We start from the raw sequence: 16,865 nt of genomic DNA, 5'->3' as shown, positions 1-16,865 counted from the left end.
TTGGTTTGGTGGTTAGTCTAAAACCTCTTCTCTCTCACACTTTCTCTTGGAGACTCCCAAATACTGAGCTAGGTCTGGCAATGCATGTGTCAAACATTGTCAATGTGTACCTCCCTAGAAAGGACACTGCCAGGGTAAGTGAACTTGTCCACAGTACTCACAACTTCTCCATTTGCTGCAATCAATGGTTCTGCATATAAATGATGTGATGCTGGCTGATGGAGCACCTGGGTTTTCTTGGTGTTCATTGTTAAATCAAAATAAGCAAAAGCAGTAGAGAATCAAGCCATACTTTGTTGCATCTCAGCTTCAGAGGCTGCATTGAGTGCACCATCATCTGCAAACAGAGGATCATGCACTGATACTCCCTCCACTTTGGTCTTGACTTGTAGCCTTTTCAAGTTGAAGAATTTGCCATCAGTGTGTTAGCTGACCTTGAGGCCATGTTCATCCTCAATGAAGGTGTTTGATAACATGACTGAAAACATCATGTTAAAAAGCATGGGAGAAAGGACAGTCTTGATTTACTCCATTGGTGACTGGGAAATCTTGAGAGCATCATCCATTATCCAGAACCTGGGCAAGCATGCTGGCATGGAATTGATGAACAATAATGATAAACTTCTCCAGGCAACCAAATTTTGACATAATTTCCCACAAATCTTCATGATTAACAGTATTGAAGACCTTGGTCAGACCAACAAATTGTAAATGAGCTCTATACTACTAGTTTCTAGGCTTCATTATGTTAGCCTTGTTGGTTACTGGGTATAGTGACTAAAAAAGTCACTGACACTTCTTTAGTTCTAGCTGAAGTTAGATGCCACTCTTAAAAGAATGAGAACTATGTAAAATGTTTTAAGCTAAGATTAAATCTTTTCTTTTAACTCCCTGTCTGAATCAGTCTCCTTTTACAAATAGTTGTCTGACTTTGGTTTAGCTCTGCCTTGTAACTCTCGTTACAAAAGCTTATGTTCCAAAAAGTCATTTTGGGAAGTTCTCTCAAAGCAAAACTCCACTAGAGTTTCAGGGCAACTGAGCTACCAATAATCATTTAACTCCTAAAATCTTCTTTGCAAATAAATCCAGATAAGAGCAAAGATAGATGAGGGCAAAGTTATTTTCCTACTCTCTCTTGGATCACATTCCTTTCATTATTACTGTTACATTATCAGCAACAAAAAAACAAACCAATCTAAGTTTTGGGTACTGTTTTCAACAATTGTACCACAAGACGTAGTGGGACAAAGGATCGAACCTTGAGTTTGGAATCAGGAAGACCCGAGTTCAAATCCAACTTCAGAAGTTAACTGTGTGACTCCGGGCAAATCACTTAACATATTTGCCTCAGTTTTCTCATTAAATAAATGATAGCATATACCTCCTAGGGCTGTTGTGAGGATCAAATGAGTTGTATTTATAAAAAATGAGTTAGTATTTATAAACAGTACAAGATCTGGCTTATTCTTTTGTCTTCTCTTTCCTTCCTTTGATTGCCCCACTAGATATATCTAGGTCAACTTCAAACCGTTGTGTAGATTTAGTATTTAAAACATGTCAGGCTGCATAAAAACCTAACATCAACCCTGAACTATAATAGTATGGTAAAACTGAGGGATAACACCTTACAACAACTTTTGAACTCTTAAAATGCTATTTGTGTCAATGAATATTATTATGGTTATTGTTATTATCAGTATATATGTATAATATAACTATATGTGTAGGTATATGTGTGCATTTATATGTAAAATCCTACATATTACCTGTAAATAGTATAACATTTGGTTTCTTACTCTGGGCCCCCACTTAAGTACTCTATGTTCCAAGTATTTTATAGGTAAAGATTTTTTTTCCAATCCATTAGCTGATAAGACTCTAAGCCCTGTGACTTTATTTTTACTATTCACTCAGGTGACTCAGGTCACAACAAAGGTATTTTAATAAAATAGCAATGTGATAACCTTTCTCCACTCCAAAAACTTGGAGCCCATTTCCCAAAATATCCATATGCTCCATTTATAGGAAGAATTATCCTCTACAGAATATCTACATGTGGTCAATACATGGTGATCAGGGCACCTCTGAGAAAGGGCACACACACATACACACACATTTTTTTTTTAGTTTTTTTTGCAAGGCAAATGGGTTTAAGTGGCTGCCCAAGGCCACACAGCTAGGCAATTATTAAGTGTCTGAGACCAGATTTGAACCCAGGTACTCCTGACTCCAGGGCCCGTGCTTTATCCACTACGCCACCTAGCCGCCCCATACACACACCTTCTGAGAAAGAAAGAGCATACACACACTGAGAAAGGGAGCTTGTAGGATGAGGGCTCATGAACGAAGATTCATGACTTCTGATGCTAAAATTTACCATTTTTTTTCCACTGTTATTATTGTGTTGCTTTTTGCTGGATCATTGAACTTCATCAGGTGTTGTACCTCATGTGCTCCCTGCTGAACAAGTCTGTTGTACTGGCTGGTCTTTAGTTATCCAGCTATTTTTGGAATCACTTATCTAACATTAACTAGTGATAGTGTGGTTACTAATACTTTTCCCTGTAGGTAAGAGTTTTTTGACTAGGTCTTTTAACTACCTTGCTCATTCATAGGGGAGTGCTATGGTTAATAAGCCTTTAATGTGTGTGTGTGTGTGTGTGTGTGTGTGTGTGTGTGTGTGTGTGTGTGTGTGAGAGAGAGAGAGAGAGAGAGAGAGAGAGAGAGAGAGAGAGAGAGAGAGAGAGAGGGAGAGAGACTATATAGCTTTTTCTATTAATCTCCTGCTGTGCCTCAGTTTAGTGTTCTCTTTGGAATCAATTGCTCCTCTGACCTTCCTCTACTGAAGATACTGTGATTAAAAAGCCTTCCCTCCAAGGATCTCTTCTATCTTCTCAGTCAATTACTATGAATCTCTCCAGCTTTCCTAATTCAGCTCTCTAAGCCAGTTGCCTGAAGCTCTCCCCCTTTCCTCTAGGCAGCTTACATTAGAAGGTAACAGGAATCTGAGTAAGATCAGCTCTGCTTTTGGATTTGTCTTTTGGCACTATGTTAATTGCTCTTGTCTTTACTATCAGCTTTGGGTATCTCAGTCAAATGTTACCTAACATGTTGAGAACACCATTTTTGTTCTTAGGTCTTATCATACACCTTTTCCTCTCCCATCATGTTCTTCTATTCAATGCAAATTATTATGTTTTCTATCCAGATCTCTCCCAGATTTCTCAATAAAATTGTAGTATATTGCAAAAGTATTTGGTTTTGGATTCAAAGTTTTTAATCCTGGTCCAGACAAACCGCCTAAGCTCTCTAATCTTCAGTTTTTTCATCTATAGAATGCATATAATAATCTCACAGTTTGCATTTATCTGTTACTTTAAGGTTTCTAAAGTGTATAACTTACAACATCCCTGTGATTTAAATAATGCAGGTATTATTTCCCTCCCCTCCACTTTATAGAAGAAGAAATTGAGAGTTATAGAGGTTTGATGACTTGCCTAAGGCCACATAGTTAGTAAGCACCACAGTTGAGACTTGTATTTTCTGATTCTGGGTCCAGTGCTCTTTCATTACCTTCAGGTGACTGAATTGTGTTATAATGATGGATCCTAGAAAAATGTCTAAGTGCTTCATTACTATGAAGCATTATATAAATGTCAGATATTATTAGAAACCTTTCATAAAAGTCCTGTATTTCTAAAGGCCGTGCTGGAGGAATGTCACACCCAACTGGAAATGTCTGGAAACTGAGTTTGTGGACTTCAGCCTAGTTAATTTCAGAGGGCACTTATTACCGGACAGACGGCTGACCGCCAGCGGCTGACCGCCAAGTGATTGAATCTCTTTGGCCAAAGCAATTCATAAAATTATCCGCAGCCTGGAAGGGTCCTCAACCTGCCCTGGCAGAGGGAGTAATCACATGTATAAAATCACAGATCCTTGAAGGATTATTGCGTTCTTAGGAATATGTATGGATGAATGGCCAGTTTCCTCATGTCCAGGTATAAAATTCATTTTGTTGCCTGTGATTTAACTTGTAAAATTTTGTGTTGCTGTGCTTAATCTTTTGGGTTTTTATAAGGTTAAATTGCATAGTGAGGAGTGTATACTCCATTCCTTACAAAGTCTGTGACTTTTTAAAAAAAAATTCTCAAATGTTATTTTATTTTTCCAATTGCATACAAAGATATTCAACATTCTTTTTTTTATAAGCTTTTGAGTTCCATATTTTTCTACCTTCCCTGTACATTCCCCTGACAGAAAGTATGTGACTTTCAAGGATATTTATATAAAAAAATAAAAACTGTTCATTATACTCAACTAATTGGTTTCTTCTGTCCTCCATGTGAGGACAGATGCATGAATTGGATTTGAGTGAGGGGGTGTTGTGCTCAATGACCAACCTCACTTTCTCCTCCAGAGTCATCTGATTTCAGTGGCCAGATATGAAACATCTGCTTATGGCCACACAGATAGTAAGAAGCAAGTGTCTGAGGCTAGATTTGAACTTCTGTCCTTAACTCCAAGGTCAGTGGAGCCATCATGGATGCAGATGTTCCCTTCAGGTCACTGAGCATCTGGGAAGTGTCTTGCATATAGTAGGTGTTCAATAAATGATGGCCAAATTGAACTGGAAACAGAGCAGTTAAGACTAAACACATTTATTTTTGAATTTTTGAATTACTGGAAAGTTTCTCCTCTGTGTCTCTGTGTGTCTTTGTGACTCTGTCTCTCACATCATATACAATTCTGGAGCATATTATAGCTCATTTGAGTGGAGTCATATTTATTATGCTATTAAGAAAATCTCTGAAAGGTGCCTTCCAGGTGACGCCAGTGACTGACTAGGCAAGGAGGTGTTTGCACCTGTGAAATTGTGTACACCAGTTGGTTGTTTTCATGTGCCTCAGTTATCCCCAGCCATATTCTGCTGCCTTGTGAATAGAATGGATTGGAATTGGGGCAGGATTTTGAGTAATACTGTCTTCTCCTGGCAGGGTGAATGAGAGGCCAGTGCTAAGGGTAGATGATTGAATTCAATTATTAAGGTGTATCTCTGTTCCTAGCAATTATGCTAACTACTAGAGCTACATAGGTAAAAACACTCATTGTCCTTAGGACTCTTACAATCTACTGGATATGAGTATTATCCTACTGGATATTAGTAACTTAAATTCTGGGGGCAGCTGGTGGCATGGTGGATAGAGCACTGGCCTTGAAGTCAGGAGAACAGGCATTCAAATCTGACCTTAGACACAGGACACTAAATAGCTGTGCGACCTTGGGCAAGTCAGTCAACCCCGATTGCTCTGCATCCAAGGCAATCTCTTGTCATCCTAATTCATATCTGACCACTGGACCTAGATGGTTCTGGAGGAGAAAGTGAGACTGGTGACTTAGCACAACACCTCCTCACTCAAATCCAATTCACGTGCTTGTCATGGTATCACCTCTCTGATGTTGTAGTCTTGCTTGAAAATGAAGGACAGGGACAGCTGGGTGGCACAACAAATAGAGCACCGGCCCTGGAGTCAGGAGGATCTGAGTTCAAATCTGACTTCAGACACTTAATAATTACCTAGCTGTGTGGCCTTGGGCAAGTCACTTAACCCCACTGCCTTGCAAAAAACAAAGAAAGAAAATGAAGAACAAATATAACTTACATTCTACTGGATATTGATAACATACTATGACACAGTAGGAAAAGCCAGAACTTTCTGACTCTCTGTCTGTCTGGAATCAGAGGTCCTATGTTTAAATGCCACTTTTGATACTATCTGTGGGTGTACTTAGGCAAAGTAAAAGTGTGCCTCAGTTTCCCCACCTATAAAATAAAGGATTGAACTAGGCAGTTTTGGAGCACTCTAGATCTTTGGTTTTTTAAATTATGCCAAGGGTTTTTACATACATTATATAATTGATCTGCACAACTACCCTGAGAGGTAGGAACAGAGGGTCATAACTCCAGGCCTAGAAGGAAGTTCATGGTCATTTAGTTCAACTCCTTCATTTTACAGATGGAGAAACTGAGGCCAGGGAAATTAGATGATGTGCCTGAGATAATATAGGTAGTATAGGTGGCATATCAGAAGTGGGATTTGAATTCATGTCTTCCTGACTCCCATTCTGGAGCTCATTCACTAAACAGAGGTGTCTAGTCTCTTTGATGCTGCTTCAGTACCCTCTGGACAATCCCTCAGTTCTTCTCCCCCCCAGAGAGTAAGGGGAAAGGCTGGGAAGTGAAGGGAGGCAGCCACAATCTGACAACAACTGATGGAGTTATAGTAACTGGATAGGGAAAAAAAGCTTCTCTAAGCTACTGTTGGAGGTTGGGGGGATGGAGGTTAGGAGGAATTGCCATGACCACAGACACTGCAGCATCTGGGTCTTTGGGAGGGGGGAGCAGAAACACAAAATTGTGTAGTGAAATGAACTCTGGATTGGGAGCTCTGAGACTTTAAATCTTGGCTCTGCCATTTACTTCCTGTGTGATCTTGGGCAAATGACTTTCCTTCTCTAGTGCTATTTCTTTAGCTGTCAAATCAATGAGTTGGCCTAGATCAGGGATTCTTAACCTGGGGACCCATGAACTTGTTTTTTAAAAAGATTTGGTAACTCTATGTCAGTATAATTGGTTACCTTTGTAATCTTATATATTTTAACCTGGATCCTGTGCCAGATATAGTAATAATGATGACCATTTAGTGTGAGATGTCTGAAATGGTGACACCCCAAGGTTCTCTGAAGTCACCACATTTTGGTCCATTCTACACATCTGAGTACATGGCCTTCATGGTTACTTCAGGGAGGAAAGGGAAGAAGAAGCTGTTTTGCAGTCCCTTCCTGGTGAGCACTATTTTTGGTAGATGTGACTTGAAATTAATTAATTCAATCTTTTAGAAGAAAGAATTCTGGAAAAGGATTTCACATTAGCTAATTTACTTGTGGCCTAGCTGGAAAAGGAATTTTAGGGTACAGTGTTTTACTTTCCAGGCTAATGTGGACCTGGCCTCATAACTGTTTGGTTCAATTTAAGTTTGAATTAAGTTCCTATTACAGGAGAAATATATTTCTTATTACATGCTGACATTTTGCCAGATTCCTTTCTTACAGTAGAAGAAATATTTATGTTAAGTGTGAGTCATTATTTGAACATTAATAGTTAATAATTGTGTTTAAAGTAGCTTCTCAACTGGCCTATTTAGAAAGTTCATTTTTTTCTCCCTTCTTTACAGCTTTTTAAGAAACCCTATGGGGCTTTTTTCCCCTAGCAGTCTAAGATAAGAATTTCAAGGTCACATTCAGGATAATTGTTAGCACTTGTACCTGTCAGGTCCCCACCTGTGATAACTGTCACCTCCCAAAATTCCTAAATGTATGACTTAGACTAAGAGAGATCATCCAGTTCAGCTTTCCCATCCAAATAACAGTCACTTTTGTCTAAGATCACTGAAGTAATTGAACATGTACTAAGGTCAAAACTCCCCCAGAGACCTCAACAATGAATTCAGAAACATTATCTGTGTACTCAGTCATATATATGCTGACCAACCAGCACTCCTGAAATCTTCCAGGCTAGATGGAATGCTTATATTTATGCTAGCAGTGAAGGTTTCTCCTCTATATAATCAAGGGTGATTCAGACTCAGATTACTCTCTGCCAAAGTCCTATTGCTAATGAGCCCTCTACTGGACATTGAGTCACTGCTGCCTGTGACTATGTGGGAGCTGATGAGATGTTTACACTCCTCCTACTCATGGAAAGAACATGAGACCGTTGGGTTCCAGTGCTCATTATGTCCTTCAATAAACCCCACTTGATACCAGGTTATGAACTGGATTCTTTTTTTACCTCTTATATAACAGTACGTGATCATTCATTTTGAGAGTGTTTGCTGAAAAATGGGGGGGAGGAGCAGGAGAGTATGATCACATCTCTAGCTTCTTAAACTCAAAATAGATGCTAATAGAAATATTGAAGTCTACTATAGGCTCAGATTTAGGAGAAAAAAAAGAATAAAAACTTAGTTTGAGTAGTGTTTATTATCTAAGGATTTAAGCCAAAATGCTGTTCAAAGATAATTGGAGAACTAAAAATTAACTGATGGGCTTCATAGGTTCAGAGATTTAGGTTGAGACTTTAGAGGCCATAGAGTCCAATCTTCTCATTTTGTAGATTTAGAGACACAGAAAGTAGAATAACTTTCACAGGGTAGCTTAAGTGATTGAAGGGATTTGAACCCAGATCTTTACAACCAGTGTTCTATCTACTATGTTCTCCTTCATTACTAAGGTTTGAATTCTGATAAAGACATAAAAAAGTAATACTTCTTTTGGGGGGACTGTTCAGAAGGAACACTGCCCTTTGCATCAATGAGGGATTATAAGGAAAATGTATTAAATGGAGTGAAATCTACTGAAATTAGTGACTGACAAAGTCAGATACCCTAGATGAATTTCATTGCAAAGAAGAAAATCCCACAAATCATCCATGTTCATGGTCCTTTCCAGTCAAGGAATTTCCTTTCCTCAAAACAAAATACATAGCTGATTGGGGCACAGCCCCTTCTTTTCCATGCCTTTAAGATTTTGGAGAGTGAAGGAAACTTAGGGGACACTAAGAGATAGCCAGAGTAAGCTCAGCCTGCATCCACAAGCAAGGTTGTTCAGCTCTGTTTTTTTGTCACAGAGATGAAAGGGATAATGATGAGAGTATTAACTTCCTGAAGAAGAGGTTTGCCTGGAATGGTTGGCTCTGATAAGACAGCTGAGAGGCAGGAAGCTGGAGGGCTAATCTGGGCCCAAGTGAGATCAGGAGCTTCCCGGGAAAGAGAGCCTACAATCAGCACCATGCAGGAAAACAGCAGGGGCACTGAGAATTCGATTTGTTGAGTTTTTTCTTTCTTTTTTTAAATTTTTTTGAAAGTCAGGAAGTTGACAGTTGAGTCAGGGTTATAGAACCAGCTGGAAAGAGATCCAAATACTTGGCTCTATGTCATAGAGTAGTAAGGGCTTGGAAAGTGAATTTAAAAATAGTTAAGTAATTTTTTTAAGCTGGATTCAGAAAAGAATTCTTTTTAATGAATACTCCAGCCTACCAGAAATATGAATGCAGAAAGAAATGTTTCAGGCAGGCAGCTGCCTCTCTAAAAATCCCAGATCTACATGGAAGTTCATTGCTCCAGCAATTTTCAAGCTATATTTGAAAATATTTCAGCCAGTGTTTTTTTCTTATTTTTTCACCTGACCCAGTGATTGGTCATCTTCTTAAGTGGGCTTGCCCTTTTTTCCCAATAGAAATAGCTCAAATTGATATAGAGCTTTAAGGTTTCCAAAGATTTTTACATGCTTTCTCATTTGATCCCCAGGATGACCTTGGGAGGTGGGGCTATGATTATCCCCATTTTACAGTTGAGGCTATGGAGTCTCAGTGATTGATCCTGGGTATCACAGCTCAGAAATGTTTAATACAGATTACAAAGTTGGGCATTCCTGAATCTGACTTCAGTATTCTCTATATTTAGCCAGTTACCTATCTTAAAAAAAGTTTTGATGTTATATAGTTCTCTGATTTCAAACCATGGTGTGAAGTGCATATTGGTATTGTACTTTACATTATACATTGAGTAAAGAGCTTGGGAAATAATGTGAGACAGTGGAAAGGGTCTTGTATCCAGAATCAGAAGATCTGAGTCAGATCTGGATTAAAATTCTGCCTTTGTCACTTAGTACCTGTGTGACTTTGGGCAAGTCACTTAACAACAACAACATTAACAAAAGTCATCATCATCATCATCATCATCACTAGTATTTATATAATACAGTTATGGTCCTCTACTAAATGCTTTATTCATATTATCACATTTGATTCACAAACCTGGGAAATAGTTTGTTCTCATTTTAAAGATTACAGAATTGAGGCAAATAAGAGACAAATGACTTGCCCGGGGCCATACAATTAGTCAGTGTCTGAGGCCTCAGTTTTGTCATTTTGTAAAATGAAAAGATTGGATGTCATGCCTCCCAAGGCTCCTTCTAGCTTAAATCTAGGACCTAAATAAGACTCCTTGTCTTTCTAGGTGGCAAAGCTGTGTTAAAGCTGAATGGGTGGGGGGTAGCTAGGTGGTGCAGTGGATAGGGGCACAGCTTTGGAGTTGGGGGGACCTGAGCTCAAATCCAGTCTTAGACTCTTGATACTGCCTAGCCTTGTGACCTTGGATAAGTTGTTTAATTTCTTTGCTCCCTCCCCGCAAAGCAAAAACAAAACAAACCAGAACAAAAAATCAAACAACCCAAACAAACTTGAATGGGGCTCTTGAATTATACAACTGAATATCACTGTACACCAGCCATGATCAAGGTGGGCATTAATGAAGAAAAACTGGAGTTTTATTTGAAAAGGGAAAAAGACAGGTGTGTTGAAGTCAGCTCCTACTAACTGGTGAAGGTCAGTTAAATTTTCAGTATGAGTATTTACACTTCAAAAATTGACAAATGCTACAAATCAGGGATTGATTAGTTGATTAATCTTAAGAAATTTATGGAAAAAATGCATTGGTAAAATAGTGATTAAATTCAAAAGTGTGTTTAGAACACATTTTTTCCCTTAGAGAATATTCACCAGCATGCCACTGAAAAGACATGACATGGAGGTCCATTGAAACAAGATATCTCCATCTGAGGATTCTTGGAACTTATTGATGCCAATAGAAAAACCCCAAGTTCTTATATTCAGTATTATCACACCTCTTCTTCCTGTCAACATCCCCTCTACACCTCTACATTTTTTTTTTAGGTTTTTGCTAGGCAATGGGGTTAAGTGGCTTGCCCAAGGCCACACAGCTAGATAATTAAGTGTCTGAGACCGGATTTGAACCCAGGTACTCCTGACTCCAGGTTCGGTGCTTTATCCACTGCGCCACCTAGCCGCCCGACACCCCTACATTTCACATGCACCCAAATGGGATGGTATAGGAGTAGTCTTGGACTACTGGTTAGGTGACTTTCAATCTCTCTCCAATTAGTTATTTGACCTTAGGCAGTAGTTTTATAGGACACAGCCACTCTGGTATCTTAGTTTCCTTATTTATACCACAGTGGGGTGGACTGGATTATCTTAAAGTCTTTTCCAGCTTGGAAATTCTAGGATTCTATGATTCTGAACTCATTTAATAATAGAACCCACAATTTCAATTAAATAAGGACTATCACATAAGTACTTTGGGAAGAAGGGATGAGTTATATTCTCCCTAAATGCTGCTCATTGACCCTTTGAAAATGCATGAATGGAATATCCAAGTAGGAAATTCATAGCCTGGGTACCCCGTGGGTGCAGTGAATGTGAAATTATGACTTGGAGATGAATGAACTGTCATCTTAATAAGTTTAACCAAAGCTGAAAGTCCAGAGTAACTGGTCATAGGATTAAAGTTATTAGAAAGAAAAAAGAACAAAAAGAAAATTTGACCACAAGATGCCTCTGTTTACAGTATCTTCAAATTCAAGGAAACAGAAAACAATATCTATTTCTTAGTAAACCCAAGCTGAGACGAGCAGAGTGGGGATCATACTACTAAGTATGCAATCCCATATGCTCTATATTGTGGCAAATGACACCAACAGTAATAAAGACAATAGAAAGTGCCTATTTCTATCACCAGGACCTCTACAATATTTATGAAGCAAGGAGATAGTCATCTTAACTAGCAAAAGGATAAAAAAAAAGAGATGATGGATCAAGGTCCTAGAAATGGCAGCTGGTAGGTAATTGACCAATCAATTCATTTATGGTTTCTAACTGCAGCATGGAAATACTGAAACCAATACCACTAATTAAAGGTGTAATGACAATTAGCTGTCTCTCTGTTAATGGATTGCTAATACTTCAATTACTTGTTTTTATGCCTCCAGTATTTGATCAGAAGGTCATAGAGTCCCGTAGTCTTTTGCTTTAAAAGTGATAGGCATATAACCTTACTCTTCTGTTTGTGATATTTGTTTCTATTCTTATTCAGGCTTTTAGGAAATGAAATTGATCTTTGATGACAAAGAAGTATAAATATTTCATCAGCAAGAAGGAAACTTTATCTCACTGTAGAGCTTGGTCCTCTGTTGCTCCATCTCTTTACCCTCAGTCTCAGGTGTCAGATGCTCTTGCAGAAAGCTTCATTTGACTCTGCTGTGCAGGGTTACCCATAAGAGCTCAAATTCTAAAGCAAGTAGTAGTGTTTACCTGCTGCTTCTCCCTCCTTGTTCCCCATTAGTCCTGATGATGTTGTTGTTGGTCAGTCATATGCAACGCTCCATGACCCCTTTGGGTACTGGATACTGGTTTGGTTTGCTATTTCCTTTTTCAGTTTATTTGACAGATGAGGAAACTGAGGCAAACAGTGTTAAGTGACTTTCCTAGGATCATACAGATAATAAATGTCTGAGGTAAGATTTATACACAGGTCTTCCTGACTCCAGGCCCAATTCTCTGTCCATTGTACCACTTAGCTGCCCTTAAGGTATTAGAATAATTCTGAGGTTGAGTAATAATAGAGATATTTTTTTAATGTATTTTCTTTGTATTCTTTATTTTTTTTTGCAAGGCAAATGGGGTTAAGTGACTTGCCCAAGGCCACACAGCTAGGTAATTATTAAGTGTCTGAGACCACATTTGAACCCAGGTATTCCTGACTCCAAGGCCGGTGCTTTATCCACTAAGCCACCTAGCCACCCCTGTATTCTTTATTTTTAAAAATTATCTTAAAACCAAATAAATTAGATAAAACAGAAAATTAGACTTTTCCTTAGAACTGCAGGTCTCTATTATGCACATCTTGCTTTTAAGCATAAAATACAATTGGTCTATAACTTTCAAAATTATCCTGTGATTCTGGTCCCCCTTTGCTTCTCTCTCCATTAAAAAAAAGGTGCTTTAAGAACCCTCTTTTCTTTTGACTGACTGAAGCCTAATCCTCCTTGTCCTCCCATTTCCTAAGCCCAATGGGAACATGATAGAAAAAGAAAGCTCTTGAAGAAAATATGATCATTAAACAAAACTGTTTCTGCAAATATATCTTAATCAGCATCTTGAGTCTACTATCTCTTTCAGAGGGTGGGTACCATGCTTTCATTATCCGTCCTCTGGGAGTGTGGTTGGGTTCATCATTGCATTGATGAGTTCCTCAGTCTTTCAAAGTTATTTATCTCTACAATATTGTTATTGTAGAAATTGTTTTCCTGGGAATGCTTTGTATCAGTTCATATTCTAGATCTCTTTGAAATGATCTATTTTACCATTTATTATGGTAGAATAATTCCATTCCATTTATATAGTATAAGTTCTGCTATTCCCCTAATAGATAGGTCTCTTTTTAGATTCCAGTTATTGAATGTCACTACAAAAAGAGCTGGAGTACTTTTTTGTATATGTGACTCCTTTTCTCTTTATTTTTAGGATAGAAGTTTGATATTAATACTGTCGGATCAAAGGGAAACAGTTTTGTGACTTTCAGCTTTTAAATTCCTTTCCAGAATTGTTGGACCAATTAACATCTCAATCAATATTATTAGTATTCCTTTTTTTAGAATCCCTTAAGGAACTGTCACTTTTGTTTTGTGTCACTTTGCAAACTCATAGGTGTGAGATTAGAATCTCAAACTTGCTTTAATTTGCAATTCTATATTAATGATTTAAAGTATTTTTCTATATATTTATTGATAGATTGGATTTTTCCCCCTTTGACAACTACCTTTAGTTAAGAATGGTGAGTTACACCTGTAATCTTATCTCCTGAGGAGTCTGAGGCTGCCAAATCTCTCAAGTTCAGGAGTTCTGAGCTTCTCTGGGTTCTGCTGATTTTTGTGTCTACACTAACTGCAGCATTAATAAAGTGAACCTCATATTTACTAGCTGTGTGATCCTGGGCAAATCACTTAACCTCATTTAGCTTCAGTTTCCTCATCTGTAAAATGAGTATAATGACAGCACCTATGTCATCTCATAAAGTTGTTTGGAAGATCAAATGAGATCCCTTTGGAAATCTTTATATATATATATATATATATATATATATAAATATAATACACTAATATATGATTTATTTATATATAATTTGCATGACATATATAATATAAAATATAAAATCATACATGTCACTTTGCAAATATATTTGTACATCTAAAGTTTGAATCGATATATTACTTATTATTAGCTATTAATATATTTTATTAGATATTACTATTATCCATCATTGTCAGACATTTCAATTTATAATTTCATATTCATCTTTTATTCTTTCTTTCTCACCTTGGCCAATTTATCTCTAAGTCTTTTTTTATCCTTTGTTTAGAAAGTCTCAGATATGGCTAGTACCATTTTTCCAATAATAATCAAATGATTCCATTCTAATTCATGCCCCTTATCTTTCATAACTGAAAGACTGCAATGACCTTTTTTTTATTGATCTGCCTCTGGTCTCTTTCTCAGCCCATTACATTCTCCAGAGTAATCCTAAAGTGTACTGCCTTCTCTCACTCACTTCTTTGATCCTTCTGGCACTTTGTTGCCTACAGCACAAAATTCAAATTTTTTAGACTTGCATTCATAGGTCTCAGAACCTCAACCATCCTTTTGCAGTTGTGTTTCAGAACTATAGTATCACAACTGAAAGATACCTTAGAAGTTGTTAAATACAATCTACTCATTTTGTAGTTGTTGGAAACTGAGAATAAGTGAGGTTAAAAGATTTATCTATTTCATGTATCAGTCAAGATTTGAACCTTATTCTTTCAGAACACCTCAAATCCAGCACTTTATCCATTGCACTATTCTTTCTCTTCTAGAGTACCCTCTTTTCTAACCAAACTTGTCTGTTTATTATCTTCCAAACAAAAACACTTGTATTTTCCCACCTTTGAGTCTGTTTCTAACTTGAAGTGGCTACTCCCATAATTTCTTATTCAGATTCCGTTGTTCAGTTTTTTTTTTCAGTTGTGCCTTTCTCTATGAAGCCCCATTTGGAGTTTTCTTGGCAAAGATACTGGAGTGGTTTGCCATTTCCTTCTCCAGCTTATCTTATAAATGAGAAAACTGAGGCAAACAGGACTGTGACTTGTCCAGGGTCACATAGCTATTGTGTCTGAGGTCTGATTTGAAATCAGGAAGATGAGTCTTTCTGATTCCCAGGCCTGGCATTTTATTCACTGTGCCATCTACCTGCCCTAGCTAAAATCTACCCATTCTTCAATGCCTGGTTCCATTTTGTCTTCTCCCCTCCTCCCCCTTCCACGATTATTTTTTACTCTTTTAATTTATTGTCTATGCTAATTATTTAGTAAAGACCATATACTGCCTTCTGACATTTCTAATATTCTCTTATGTTGGTTTTTTAAAGCCTTTTATAAATATACCTTATCTTGGTATTTATATTTTAAAATTCTCTGTATTTTGGCAAAGATATTGGAGTGGTTTGCCATTTCCTTCTCCAGCTTATTTTACAGATGAGAAAACTGAGGCAAACAGGGTTAAGTGACTTGCTGTCACTTAATTGTAGCTAGTTACGGCACCTAGGAAAATGGCTTACTCTTGGTTTTGTGTTCAGTGAATGTTGATGGATTGATTTCTAAGCCACCTCAAACAATTTTTTTGAGTGGTAGAAATAAACTTCAAAACAAGATATGTGGATTATTTCATTTCTGTCTTTGTATCACCTAGCACAGCTCATGCTAAGTTCTTAATATATATTTATGCAACAGTGACTACCCTGGCCCCCTTACCTGAAAGTCAGATATGTATAATTTACCTGTCCTCCAGGGTTTTCCAGTAGCTTTAAAAAATCTGAAGTGTGACTAGCCTTCGTCATTAACTCAAACCCCCATCACTTATGTTGCCTTACTTTGGGGTGATCCTCAGAACCTCAGTTCCATTTAAAATATTAACAGTCAGTTTTTATAAAGGAATATTTATGGCAGAGGTATAGTAATAAGACAGAAACAAACAACCACCTCCTAACACCACAGGGCATAATCGCCATTACACCATTCTGGTCTCTGGGAAAGGGTCTCTAGGGCTGGTGGGGAGGGGTGGGTTCACAGCTTAGTTTAATTTTATATAGCAACACTTCACCAAGTTCCAAGTCCAAAACCTCATTAAACTTGAGTCCTGGCAATCTTCTCAAAACTTCCCTGCTGGGTTGGCAGAAACATCTAGGTCTATACTCTTGGTTCCAAGATCACCACACTTGAGCTCCTGGATCTGGAGACTCCTCTGCGTATGCCAAAAACAAAAGGACAAATGAAACAGACCCAAACCCCTAGCCCAATTTCTGGACCAGAAGGCCTAAACAGTGGTGGAAGGTAGATCTTCCTAGCACTCACCTTAGTACATAGTATCTGTGTTTCAGGTGAATAGACATTTATTCCTGGACATAGCTGGAAAAGAGAGAAAAATTTTGCCTTAGTCAAGTCGATTTAGGGATGAAGACATTTCTTTTTGTGCAACCAGTGGAAGGTTTGTTCCCACTCAAATGGTTGAGGAATGCACATTGTTTTCTCCCAGGTCTCCCACCTGGATGCTGCCATCTTAGGCAATCTGTACATGTCCAGAGCCTTTTTAGACTTGATTGATTTATGCTGTTAGATTGCATGCTCTGTTAGGAGTTCACAATTACTTTTATATTTCCCCTCAGTGCCTATGGTTTGCACATAATAGGTACTTAAGAAAATACTTTTGAATCAGACCTTGGAAATCCTCTGGTCTCTTTCCCTTAGATTACAGATGAGATAGTTGAGGTCCAAAATAGTGATGTGACTTGCCCCAAGTCACACAGTGGCAGAGTTTTCTTCCAATTCTCATCATATATATGCCTTAAATTTAT

This window comes from Macrotis lagotis, chromosome 1 (assembly GCF_037893015.1).
Source record: "Macrotis lagotis isolate mMagLag1 chromosome 1, bilby.v1.9.chrom.fasta, whole genome shotgun sequence".
Taxonomy (NCBI): Eukaryota; Metazoa; Chordata; class Mammalia; order Peramelemorphia; family Peramelidae; genus Macrotis; species Macrotis lagotis.
Note: the sequence above shows the minus strand (reverse complement) of the source record.